Below are 12,500 nucleotides of genomic sequence, written 5' to 3' on the forward strand. Positions count from 1 at the left end.
TACCTTTGCACGGCAGCATCCGTGAAGCCAAATGGTAAATCAGCCTCTCGTTGTATTATTAATGTTTATAGAAGATATTTATTAAAAGAGAGTTTTTCGCTTGTCAAATGAATCACAGCCGAAATGGGGCTGTTGTGAGACTAGCAAGATGCCCTTTTTTCTTTTCGAATAATTCACCTGTTAACCTCGATATCTATTTTAGTATCATAGTTCTTAGAATGAAAGGCTAAGAACAAGTAAGGGCAAATGTCTATAAGAATTCAAACTTGGGGAAAAGGCAAAGACATGATTTAAGGTAACTGAGAGTCATAAAGGATAGAGATGGAAATAAATTTCATAGGGGTGAAGATATTAAGAGAAGATAGAGAGAATATTTTGAACAATTATTGAATCCTGAAAATGAGAGTGATGAGCTGGGAGAAGCACAAAAGGGTGGGGGTGCCAGTGATGGGGATACAAAATACAGAAGTGAAAGGACAATATGTAAAAAAAAAAAAACTTAAGGTAAAGCACCTGGCCCATCAACGTTTCAAATTGAAATGGTCAAGATACTAGCTACAGCAGGTTAAGAATGCTGGATTTATTAAGAGTGATATGGGAAAAGGAGATGATGATTAAAGACTGGGAAGAGAGTTTAATGGTATCTATAATCAAACAGAAGGGAGATGTCATTGAATGTGGTAACTTCAAAGGAATTAAAGTAACTGGGCCTGGTTTTAGTTTTCAGAGGATACTAAAAGACAAATTGAGAGATATCGTATACATTGGTAAACATAAGTATGGATTCATGAGGGGGAGATGGACTGTGGATTCCATCTTTTTAGAAAGGCAGCTACTAGAAGAGGCTAGAGGGAAATCAGGAGCTCTTCCTAGCTTTTTGCAGATCTAGAGAATGTTTATAATAGAATACCAAGAGAAATTATATTTTGGTGCTTGGGGAAGTGGAAAGCCCCTGAGAAGTTAGTTAGAATGGTGGAGATGATGTGCAAAAGAACAAGGGCAAAAGTAATAACAGCAGCTGAGGAAACAGGAACCTTTGAAGTTAGTGTTGGATTTCATTGGTTTCATTTATCACTCTTTGTTTGAATGAGAGTCGAAGAGAAATGTCACTTCATGTCTCATTAAAAAATGTTTGAAAATTGTGGTTATTCACTAAAATTTAGTTAGGTTCCATTATTTACATATAATGATACAACAAGCAATAACATATGATTTATTGTAAAACTTAACCAATTGGTGTCTTTGAGGCTTACAGCAGTAGCCATCTGAAAATGTCAGTCCGTAACTCTTCATAAATTGGATATAACTCGGACTAGTTATTGTAGTTGGTTGGGGGACTTTACTGCTTAGATGTTATTGGATATATTTTTCCCTGCTTTATGAGAACTTGGCCCATAATCAAGTCTTCGTATTTCCTTCAACGTCTAGAATCAGGTATGGTAGTTGGATTTAATTTATTATCACAGTTATCTGCAGCAATAAATCACTAGCGTCTTTTGCCATTGTTGTTTCTATTTTTTTTCTTTATCTAACATATAATTTTCCTCATCAAGCAGTTTAGGCCATTCCATCCTGTTCTTTTGCCTGTTGATCTGAAGCACTGACTTATGTGTTTGGTAGTCAGTCAACTATGGTTGATCATTAATGGTGGGGAGGGACAGGGGACCGGGAACCTCTTCCCAAAGGACTTGCTGAGAATCGTAAGGAAACCATTTTCAGGATCCCCATCTTACACGTGAAGCGATATTTTTATGAATGCCGACGAAGAAAATATCCTTCAACATTATTATTTGAGCTTTTTAAATCAAACAGGATTCACAAAATGCATTTTAAAAAAGGCATCCAATTCAAAGAGGGATCTAGAAGGTGCTTAGTCAGTTAATCCAAGCGTAGTCTTAAAGAAAAGGCGCAAAAGAGGGAAAGCCAAGTTTTTGTCCACTTATATTTAAGGTCGTGACTTGATTTTCCTCCCTAGTCATCCCTACGTATAAAGATTGGCCAAGTTCATTCAAGAGAATTTCGTATTTATTCACAGATTTGAAGATTGTGCAAGGAACAGAAAATCAAGTTATCTTTGGTCCTTATAAAATCTATTTTTAGAGATTTTCATGTTTGTCAATATGTCGTTAACGTTATAATTAATCTTCATCTTTTTTTTTTTTACCTTGATTGATGTAAACTTCACAATATTACAGACAAGAGTTAATTATTTACCCACTTAACATCCAGATCAACAGATTGATTATTTTGTTTAACTGGTGCCGTAATGGCTTATTATTACGATTATTATTAAAACTGTCCAATAAAATTTCTTTTTATATTCTGGTTTGGTTTGTATTTGGAAGAGAAGGGAAATTAATGATGAACAAACGAATAGAAATAGGAGTAAGTAAGATATACGTATGTTTTTGGTTCCAAAGAAATTATCAGAGATATCTATCTAAAATCCATCCAAACAGTAGGAATTATTGTGTTGATTTTGCCCATCTTCTCCTGAGGGTGAATGAATACCTGGTAGTTAGGTAGATGTGGTGGGGCAGCCTCATCATCCAGGAAAGCATTCTGGAGCCTCCTCCTTTGTGGAATTTATCTCTCTCTCTCTCTCTCTCTCTCTCTCTCTCTCTCTCTCTCTCTCTCTCTCTCTCTCTCTCTCTCTCTCTCTCTCTCTCTCTCTCTCTCTCTCTCTCTCTCTTTATATATACACACACACATATATATATATATATATATATATATATATATATATATATATATATATATATATATATATATATATATATATATATATATATATATAGCATCCTATATATGATGTTTTACGAAGAGAAAGGGAAATTAGTAACAACGATAGGAATTCAGGAGCAGAATCTAAGGAAAAAATAGCCACAAATCTTACCATTGAAACTCAGAACGATTCAAATAGTTCCAGGAAAATTAGAGCATAAGATTGTAATAGAGGCACAAATTACCCTAGAGTTAAAAAGAATAATGGGTAAAAATTTAGGGCAAAGACTGTTTACAGAAATAGAGACGAAACATTAAAGTCTAGGGAAAGATTACATAGAGAGATAGAAATGAGGCAAACTATTGTAAAAGAGGAGAACACACAGGGAAGAAAGACAAGCACAGATATAAAGAACCCCATCATGAAATAAAAGAAGACAGTTCCCAGAATGCCCCTCCGGTACCATGAAAGAGAAACTTAAATCATCCGAATGGTGCAGAAGAATCCATTTAGAAATAGTTAGCCGGATGAAGGGAAAGACAAGAATACAAGGAAATATTAAATAGGAAAGATAGGCACAAGGAGCGGAGGTACATCCTCATTTCAAGTGACTATTTTATTTTATAGATATTCTGCCTAATACAGTTGATATACTAGGATGCAATACAATGTTAGATTATTTGAAAATATTGTGTGAAAATAAGTGATTTAAAGAAATGACATGCAAACCAGTAAAATAATCGGGTATGAACCGTAAGGTTAGATAGGGAATTACTAGCCAAAATGTGCCAAATGATGAATGAAGATTTGATTTCTAAGAAGTTAACATTCCCGGAGAGAGCCTTAAGATGATATCGTTCAAAAATGATATAATGATAAAGATTGAATTTTTATTTTTGAGAAGTGCAGGCTAAAAATGAAATAAGATAATCAGGATGTATGATTCTACTTGTCTAAAACAAACAGGTGCCGGTTTATTATGTGGCCTACCTTTTCTTATTCTGGTTTAGTATGTGGCCTACCTGGCTTGTTAAGTTAGATAAGGTTAGGTAAGGAAAGGTTAGGTTAGGTAAGGTTAGGTTTGGCCGCATAGAAATAAAAAAGATAGAATTTCGTAGGCCATATTCGAAAGGTAAGCCACATAATAAACCGGCACCAACAATTTTTTTTACAAAACTGGCCACTTTGTAGGACAAGAATTTCACAGAAGAAACAGACTCTGGATTAAGAGAGGGAAATATAAATTAAATAAAAAGGCAAGGAGAAATAAGAAATTTTAGAAATAAGGAGAGTTGTAAATAATGAATATACTGCTTATGAATATATGATAGGCGCCATATAAATAAGATAAAATGTCGAAAATGAAAGGAAATGAATAGAATAGAATATAATAGCATTACTAAAATGGAATTCCAAGAAAAAAAATAGTGTTATAGGCAAATGAAGCTATAGGCTAATAGAATAATGTTGCCATAGGCATATAAATAAAAAAAATTATGTTACTGTTAGGCGCAGAGAATTAAAATTATGATATAGGCACAAGAATCAATAAATGAGCTATGATGCTATTAAACAAATATAAAGTCTGATCAGTACTGAAATATAAAAGCTACAGATTAGCTAGAGAAGTCATATTGATGCCTATATATAAATATATAAAGATGATAGGGTAAATAGGAAAAAAAAAAAAAAAAAAAAAAAAAACAGGATGCCAGGGTCTGTCAAAAGAGACAATTATGTAGTTCAGATGTAGGGAAATGAATGTATGCAAATTACTTAATACTACTCGTAATAAAATAACTCATGTGAATGGCGGATAATGACTTCTAAAATAAAAGAGTACAGATTACAGTTGGGGCATATTTTACCATAAGGAGCATAGATATAGGGATATTATTTATTATTATTATTATTATTATTATTATTATTATTATTATTATCATTATTATTATTATTATTATTATATTATTATTATTATTATTATTATTATTATTATTTATTATTATTATTATCATTATTAATTGCTAAAAAATAGACAGAGAATAGCTTTTTCAGGATATATGTTAATTAGAATAGAAGAGTTACAACTAAAATGATTAGAAACATCGACCCTCAAACCTACCAAAACTTTTTAATATACCGTTAAATAATGATAAAATATTACCTATTAGCCTACGCCACATAACGAAAGATAGTATTCTAATATATAAAAAAAAGTATCCTTATAAATATCCCGAGATATATTTCCCGATGAATTAGGTGCATTTGCACCGACTCGCAGAGATGCCGGGAAAAAATTCCTGCTATCTGATTGGTTAGAATTTTCTTGTCCAACTAATCACTGGTCAGGAAACTTTTCCGAGTTAAAGGGGTACCCCTGCGAGGTCGGTGTAAATCTGCCTCACTAAAAAGAATTGACTATAGTAGTAGATCACCACAAGTAGGATTAAAATGCAGATTATGAATGAAATGTCTACACTAAAAATAAATGATATTTAGGTTCAGTTAGTTACTGGGGAGCAAAGATACAAGTTGATATTGTAAGTACCACGGTCAAAGAATACAACCCATTCACGGCTATTTAACCTTTTTTTTTTTTTTTTTTTTTTTTTTTTTTTAAGAAATTAGATTGTAGAGTGAGGTCGACGGGCTCACCTCAGCTCTCCTAACTCTAGACAAAATTATGATCTAGATTTGGAGACATAGAGATTGGATAAGCTTATAGAATAATGTTACTAAGTTTAGTAAGAATACAGAGAGCCATTTAAAATCAATAGACCTAGTCCTAGAAAGAGGGAGAATAGCAGGATAAAGATCAAGATTAATTAGTGACCCATCTGTAGATTAAATTGGGCAATTAAACAGTGTAAACAGATTAAACAGGTGAGAAGAAATAAGATTTGAAATATGTAAAAGATTTTTATGAATGCTAGGATCTTGGGGAATAGTTAAGCAGCGTTTGTTAATTTAGTCAAGCCTTAAAATAAATATAACCTAAAAAGATGTAGCCTGTAAATGAAATAGAAGGCTTTAACAATGAAGACAAATGAATTTTGGTCCTACATTAGTTTAACCCGATCTCTTATCAAGGAGTAATAAAAGAATGTGCGATGCCTCACAAATATAAAAAGAAAGATCTCATTGTAAAGGTGAAAACCCGAAGAAGGGTACTAAATTATGAAAGTAGTCTTAAATAAGTGAAAGATACCCGAGAAGGATAGATTATTCATTTAATGGTCTAGAGAAGATCAAGTATTTGTGTTACGACATAGAATAAATGGACTTATTAAATCATGAAAATTATTGTGATTTTGTTATAGAAGACGGGCTTTCTTTGATGAACATCCAGATCTTTAAAACAATCTTTTCCAGATGTATCATTCATCCCCTCAATCTAATAGATAACTTTGATCCTTTTCTTCTTAGAGATCCATATCAATAATTTTTTAGCAATGTAATTTTTCAAAATCATTGCTGTCAGGCTAACCATACAGCCATTTGACGACCGTAGAGAAAGAGTTTGCAGCGGACCATTCGAGAAAGAATAACACGAACGTAGAAAAATGTGACATGTAAAATACCAGAAATGTATAAACCTTATCAAAGAAAACTATATTGAAAATGCAATCTCTCACTTCCCTCGCCATTGAGGCTCTTTCCCAAACGAGGCAGAAATTCAAAGAAACTTCTTCGAGAAAGAAAGCCAAAAGATCAACGAAGGTGACAAAGGATGCTTCATGGAGGGCATAGTCGACTTTATCGTGTCTCAAAGACTTTAAATTATTTCTAAAAAAAAATTCTGTAGCATTCCATTTTCTTGTTTATTTCCCCTAAAATTGTAGGATTAAAAAAACATACACAGTATAATATTCTTCAATTTTACCTCATATTAGATATAATTTCATAAAATACTTTGACTCCTTAGGATGAAGCCAAAGATAATGATACTCTCCAATTAAAATAGATTACGAATTTAACATAAAACAAAGAGTAATCGTAACTGGAAGACACATGGAGAAACTAATTGAATTACAGGGAATTGGGTTTCATGCAAGGGAAAGTCTTGTACGGGGAGAACTCCGATGCATTTGATGGTATTGAAATATTAGGTTGGTTCTTGAATTGGTTTAAAAAGGGAGCGGATGAATTTCCTTTTATTCGAGGACATTCATTTTTGTAAGTAGTATAGAATTCTTGTTTGAAATGTGTTATTCAAACACAATTGAAGGCTTATGAACCATATATTAGCATCTGAATTTGGTTGGCAAATCAAGACTTGCTTAACATTTGTTGTTTTAAGAGAGAGAGAGAGAGAGAGAGAGAGAGAGAGAGAGAGAGAGAGAGAGAGAAAGCGTTCTTCTAAATACTGAACAAGTCAAAACAGTGCATTCATCAAGACCAGACTCCAAGAAAACGCATACTTATAAGAGCATCATGATACTAAACACTGTCAACTTTACTTGATATTAGTCTGTGCCCAGAAAATGTAAGGCCACCACCAGTCAGACATTTGTTAAGAGAGCCATATCTCACTGTTCAACATTGGCAGCCACTCATAAGAACTCGACGAGGCTTCACAAGTCCTTGCTGATAATGGCTACTTCAAGTGCCAGGCTCATAGAAAAATTAAGAAGGGCCTGAATTGCTGTCACAGCAAGATACAACGACACATTACCGATCAGCACAATTAAGCTCTTCTACAAAGTACGAATATGTGTGAAATACCTCGAAGATGAATGTATCCTGAAAGATATAACCACTAATAATGTCAAACCTTGACCCAGGAAAAGAAAGGTAGCCTAATATCTAATACCAAACTACGAAAATTAGGAATCCTGGTACGAGGAATACCTTGACCCACCTGCAAATGGTTACCCTGAAGAAGTACAATATTGTCTAGGCGTTCAGTTGTCAGTTGTCATGATTAGGGATAACCCTGCAGCTATATTGGTATGCCAACGATGTGGCTTTTTAAACAACTGCCCTGCCACATCCAAAAATTTGTCCTTTAAATCCCTTTGGATTAGACTATGGTAGAGATGAAAGGAGAAATAAAATCATTAGGAGCACCAACTTCACGGCAACGGTCTGGATTAAAGATGCACTACTTATTAAAAAGGTGACTCAAGATCGCATTACTATTAAGAAATTTTTCTCTTATCTGCTTATAGAAGAAAAAATTCTTCAAATATTCAGAAGAGCCCTCGGACAGATTAGCACTATAAAAGGAGCATCGGACAGTCAAAAATCAGAAAACGATAATGAAATATTACTGGCAACCAAAAAGATACTAAAGTAAATTAAGGAACTGTTCAAGCACGAGATCAGTGTGGAAAGAGACTGACTCCCGTGCAAAGCGGCTCAACCAATTAGGATATTCATTGACCAGCCACTGCTCAATTGAAAAAATCCTTGCCCAACTGCATTACCCAGAATTCTGGTTGAATTAAAGCCCAGGTAGCTGCATTCCCCCAACCTACTCCGACCCGACTGGGATGATTAAGACAAGCATTCCTTAGAACGTTGTAGTAACAAAAGAGCTTTGAGGACAAAAAGGAATAATACGGACTATAACTCAGACCGGTATTTAACAACGGGGTTGGCCTCCTTGTACAAATGGCATGAATTTATTTTCGGTTCTCTGTACAATAAAGAGTGAAGATTATGATATTCCCTATAAATAAATAAATAAATATTCCTTACTGAAGTATAAATTTTGCAAAAATAGAATAAGTTTTTTACTGTATAGAGTAAATGTTAGTGGAAAAGGGACATTATTCAGCTCAGCACGTTTGAAACATGGTTTCCTAGCGAAACAGTGATAATAATAATCATGATAACGACAATGACGATAATAATAAATAATAATAATAAAAGAAAATCGTGATATATTACATTGAGTGGTAGGGCAAGAGTGCATCAAGATTATCGTGAATGGTGTATTTTGTAGGATCGTTTGCCGCAATGATACTAGGTAGAATAATTCTTAGAGTGTTTGATAGCATGGGGTGTTCTTCCAATATGTTACTGTTGAAAAATGAAAAAGAATTAATCTTACTTAGAACATGAATTAAGGCCACCCACCGTTTCGTGAGTAAGGGCCCCAGCATGTAGACACAGCTGTACAGTATCACCAAAATACCTTTTCCTAAATTCTTCACAGCTAATGATTTATTTTACTATGTAAAGAGCAAAGCAGATGGATCCATTTGCAGATGTAAACCGTGTGAATGATTCTACACCTTAAGGCATACAAGTTGGGTGAATTAGCTGTGGCTCTGCATAAACAGAGACATCAACGTATTCACCATTGTTCAGAACAAGGCTATAGCTGAAACTTGGTGCTCCAATTATGTTGCTAAAAGGTATGGATGTTCCCAATCTCTGCAAAAGGAAAAGGAAAAGATGTAGACAAAGAAGAAGTTCCCAATCTCTGCAATGGAACCCATTCGGTGATCAAACAGCTGTTACCTCATGTGATGGAAGCCGCCATTCGCACATAAGCAGGAAAAGGAGAAGACGATTTTATTCCAAGGATCTCTATCATCCTAACTGACCTTTCTAGTTCAGTTCTAAGACTGCAGCTAAGTTTTACCATGACTATAAACAATGCCTAGGGACAGTCTTTGAAAACTGCAGGAATCAATTTGGAATCTACATGTTTTTCTTATGAACAGCTATATGTGAGTGTTCAAAAATAGGATGCTTTATGAATCTATTCATTTATTGCCCAAATGAAAATACAATGTTGCTTTCATAGAAGTTTTGACCTCTTAACTTTACATGAGAATAATGTCTGTACCCTTAAAATTCATTGATTTCATTGTTTATTTTATAATATTAGGGCGTCCCAAGAAATATATTTGTTAAATTTCTTTACAAATGGGTACCTGGGCAACACCGGGTACCCCAACTAGTGTATATATATATATATATATATATATATATAGTTTATTTTAGAAGTATAATTCATGCACGGTAAGGTTTTTCTTTATTTCCCCCTTTATGTTTTTTTTATAAAGAAAAATAATGTAAGAAATTAAGATATGATTAAATGAACAAAAAATTTTACCAGAGAAGTGGATGAGATGAATTGTTATCCTAAATTTCCTAGACCTTTGTTCGAGAACCCAGTTTTTATAGTGTGGACCGGGGTTGCGGCAATTTAGTATACCACATGAGATTGGACACATACAATAATCGATTAAGCATGATTTGGGATATGGTAATTGGGTGAGGGGTGAGTTGGAAGGGGTTTAGGGTGGTTTTGCGAGCCGTCCAAAACTAAACTTTACTTGAAATTCACTTTTAATTTGTTAATTTCTGAGATGAGGTCCGGATAATCAGTTATAATATTTTTAGATATTTCTTTTAAAGAGGAAAACGTAAAATCATGTATTTGCTGTTCAATACTTTCAATCATTTTGGTTAGTAACATTGCGAAATGAATCTTTGTAATTCTGTAATCACCCTTCAGAAAAATTTACTCTAATAATATACGACGTGTTTTAGCTCTGTTAGATTCATTCAAGTAAGCCTCATAGGTGACGCATACATCTGAAACGTAGTGCCATGATTATACATAGGAAATTGGTAGGAAAATATGCCTGATTCCCTTTCATCCTAATTAGAAGCTGAACAGCAAACTATTTTAAGGGCAAAGGTCAAGGTCAAGGTCTACCAAAAGGTCGAGTAAAGAAACTGCCGCGGCAGAGGTCTGCGCGCTACTGAGTAATTATTATTATTATTATTATTATTATTATTATTATTATTATTATTATTATTATTATTATTAGGTAACCTACAACTGTGTTTGGAAAGCAGATTGCTACAGTATAACCTCAAGTGCTCCAACAGGGAAAACAGTTAAGTAAGGAAAGGAAGTAAGTAGATGATCTATATGAGAAGTAGAGTAAGAATATACATCTTAAGATCAGTAACAACGTGAAAATAGATATATCATTCATAATCTATGAAAAGAGACTTATATCAACCTATTCAACGTAAAAATATTAGTTGCAAGTTTGAACTTCAGAAGTTCCACTGATCAGTCTAGTTGTATGAATTCATTATGCAGTTATTTTACCACCAGGGAAATGTACTAGATAATAAACCATTTTCTTATGATTCATGAATTCACCTCTGCTAATCACCAATAATTCCATATTTTTTTTTTGCATTGCCCTTTAATATAATGAATATGATGTACATATCATGACAGAAAATGTTTTTTTTCCAATATGAAACAACAAGATAATTAAAATTTTTATATTCTACTGAAACCATTTGAGGATCACGAGGACTATGAAGAATTGGTTGTTTATTCGAATTTTGAAAATTCATGAGTACTAAGCAACACAATTATATTTATTACTTACTACCGGATTAATACACGTTTTACTCGTAAAAATTAAAAGAGGAACGGGAAGCATTATGAAACTCCCTCATAGGTGTTTAATAATGGTAAGTTACAGACACTAATGACCGAGTTAAATTTACTATTTTGCTCTTAACGAGAATTAATTTTTGTATACACTGCTAATGAACTCAAATTATGATTGAGAGCAAAATTTTCTATTTTCACTGTTTGATATAATTATGTAATTATATCGGTGGAACTTTAAGATACTTTCTCGGTTGTAAAAGTTGACAAAAGCTGTGTTTCATGGAATATTCGTTATTTATTGAGTTTGCTTTGCTAAATGTCTTAATTTGGTTGTGTCATTTTTATATAATTGGAGGCTTTGAAAGTTCCCATTTTTCCAACGGTGGTTCAGTCTTGGCTCTTAAGGATAATAATAATGATGAATAACTATCCGTGGCAATCACTGTTTCCTTCATTTAAGGCGGAATTAGGTCTGAATAAGGACCATTAGGACGAACTGTTTTAAAAAGTCAAGTTTGTTATGAAAGTTTCAAAAGAGGAAGAACAAAGAATTTGCATAGTTTATCTAGCGTGTTTGACAAAGCAGAATCTTTCTATTGTGAAATATAATTATGATAGTTTTCCTCGACTAATCCGCTGAGATGAGACTCATTTTTTTTATAGGATTACCTATTTTTCATCACTATATATATATAATATATATGTGTGTGTGTGTGTGTGTGTGTGCGTGTGTGTGTGTTTGTGTGTGTATGTACGCATGTATACAGTGTACACTAATAAGAGTGTACCAACCGTGTGTCACACAATTGTACATAATTATTTTGTATATATTATGCTTGTATCTGCGCTCTTCCCTCGCACTAAAAAGAACCTGAATGATCATGTCTCCGTTTTGCTCAGTAACATTGTCTGTCTCTCGAACAGGTCATGTCCTGTTGCCTCGAGGTTTTGTATATAAAGAAGAGTGTTCCTTAATAAATAACTCAGTCGTTTCCAATCTGCCTTTGAGTTCACAACTCCTCTCTCGGCCCGTCACAAGAGTGTAAGAATTCTGAACATATGTTGAAGTGTCATAAAAGTTAGCATAAGTGAAAGGATGGTTCAGTGTTTTTTTTGCTCATTATGTGGAATGAATATACGATAATAGATTAGTGAAAATGAGTTTAAATTCAGAAGCCTTTGCAAAACTTGGATCAAAGCCAGGAAATACTTAGTAGAAATTAAGGGACTCTAACCACGAAAAGCAATTCATGCAAGACATGGCTGAATGACGCATTGTACAGTAGGGGGAGTTTGGTGATGCTGATAAACCAGGTTTTTATATGTATGATGCCTCTAATGCCTTGAGATATCATACTGCACGAGGGCCTCACTCGAGGTTCAAGTGTC

This window comes from Palaemon carinicauda, chromosome 12 (genome assembly GCF_036898095.1).
Source record: "Palaemon carinicauda isolate YSFRI2023 chromosome 12, ASM3689809v2, whole genome shotgun sequence".
NCBI lineage: Eukaryota > Metazoa > Arthropoda > Malacostraca > Decapoda > Palaemonidae > Palaemon > Palaemon carinicauda.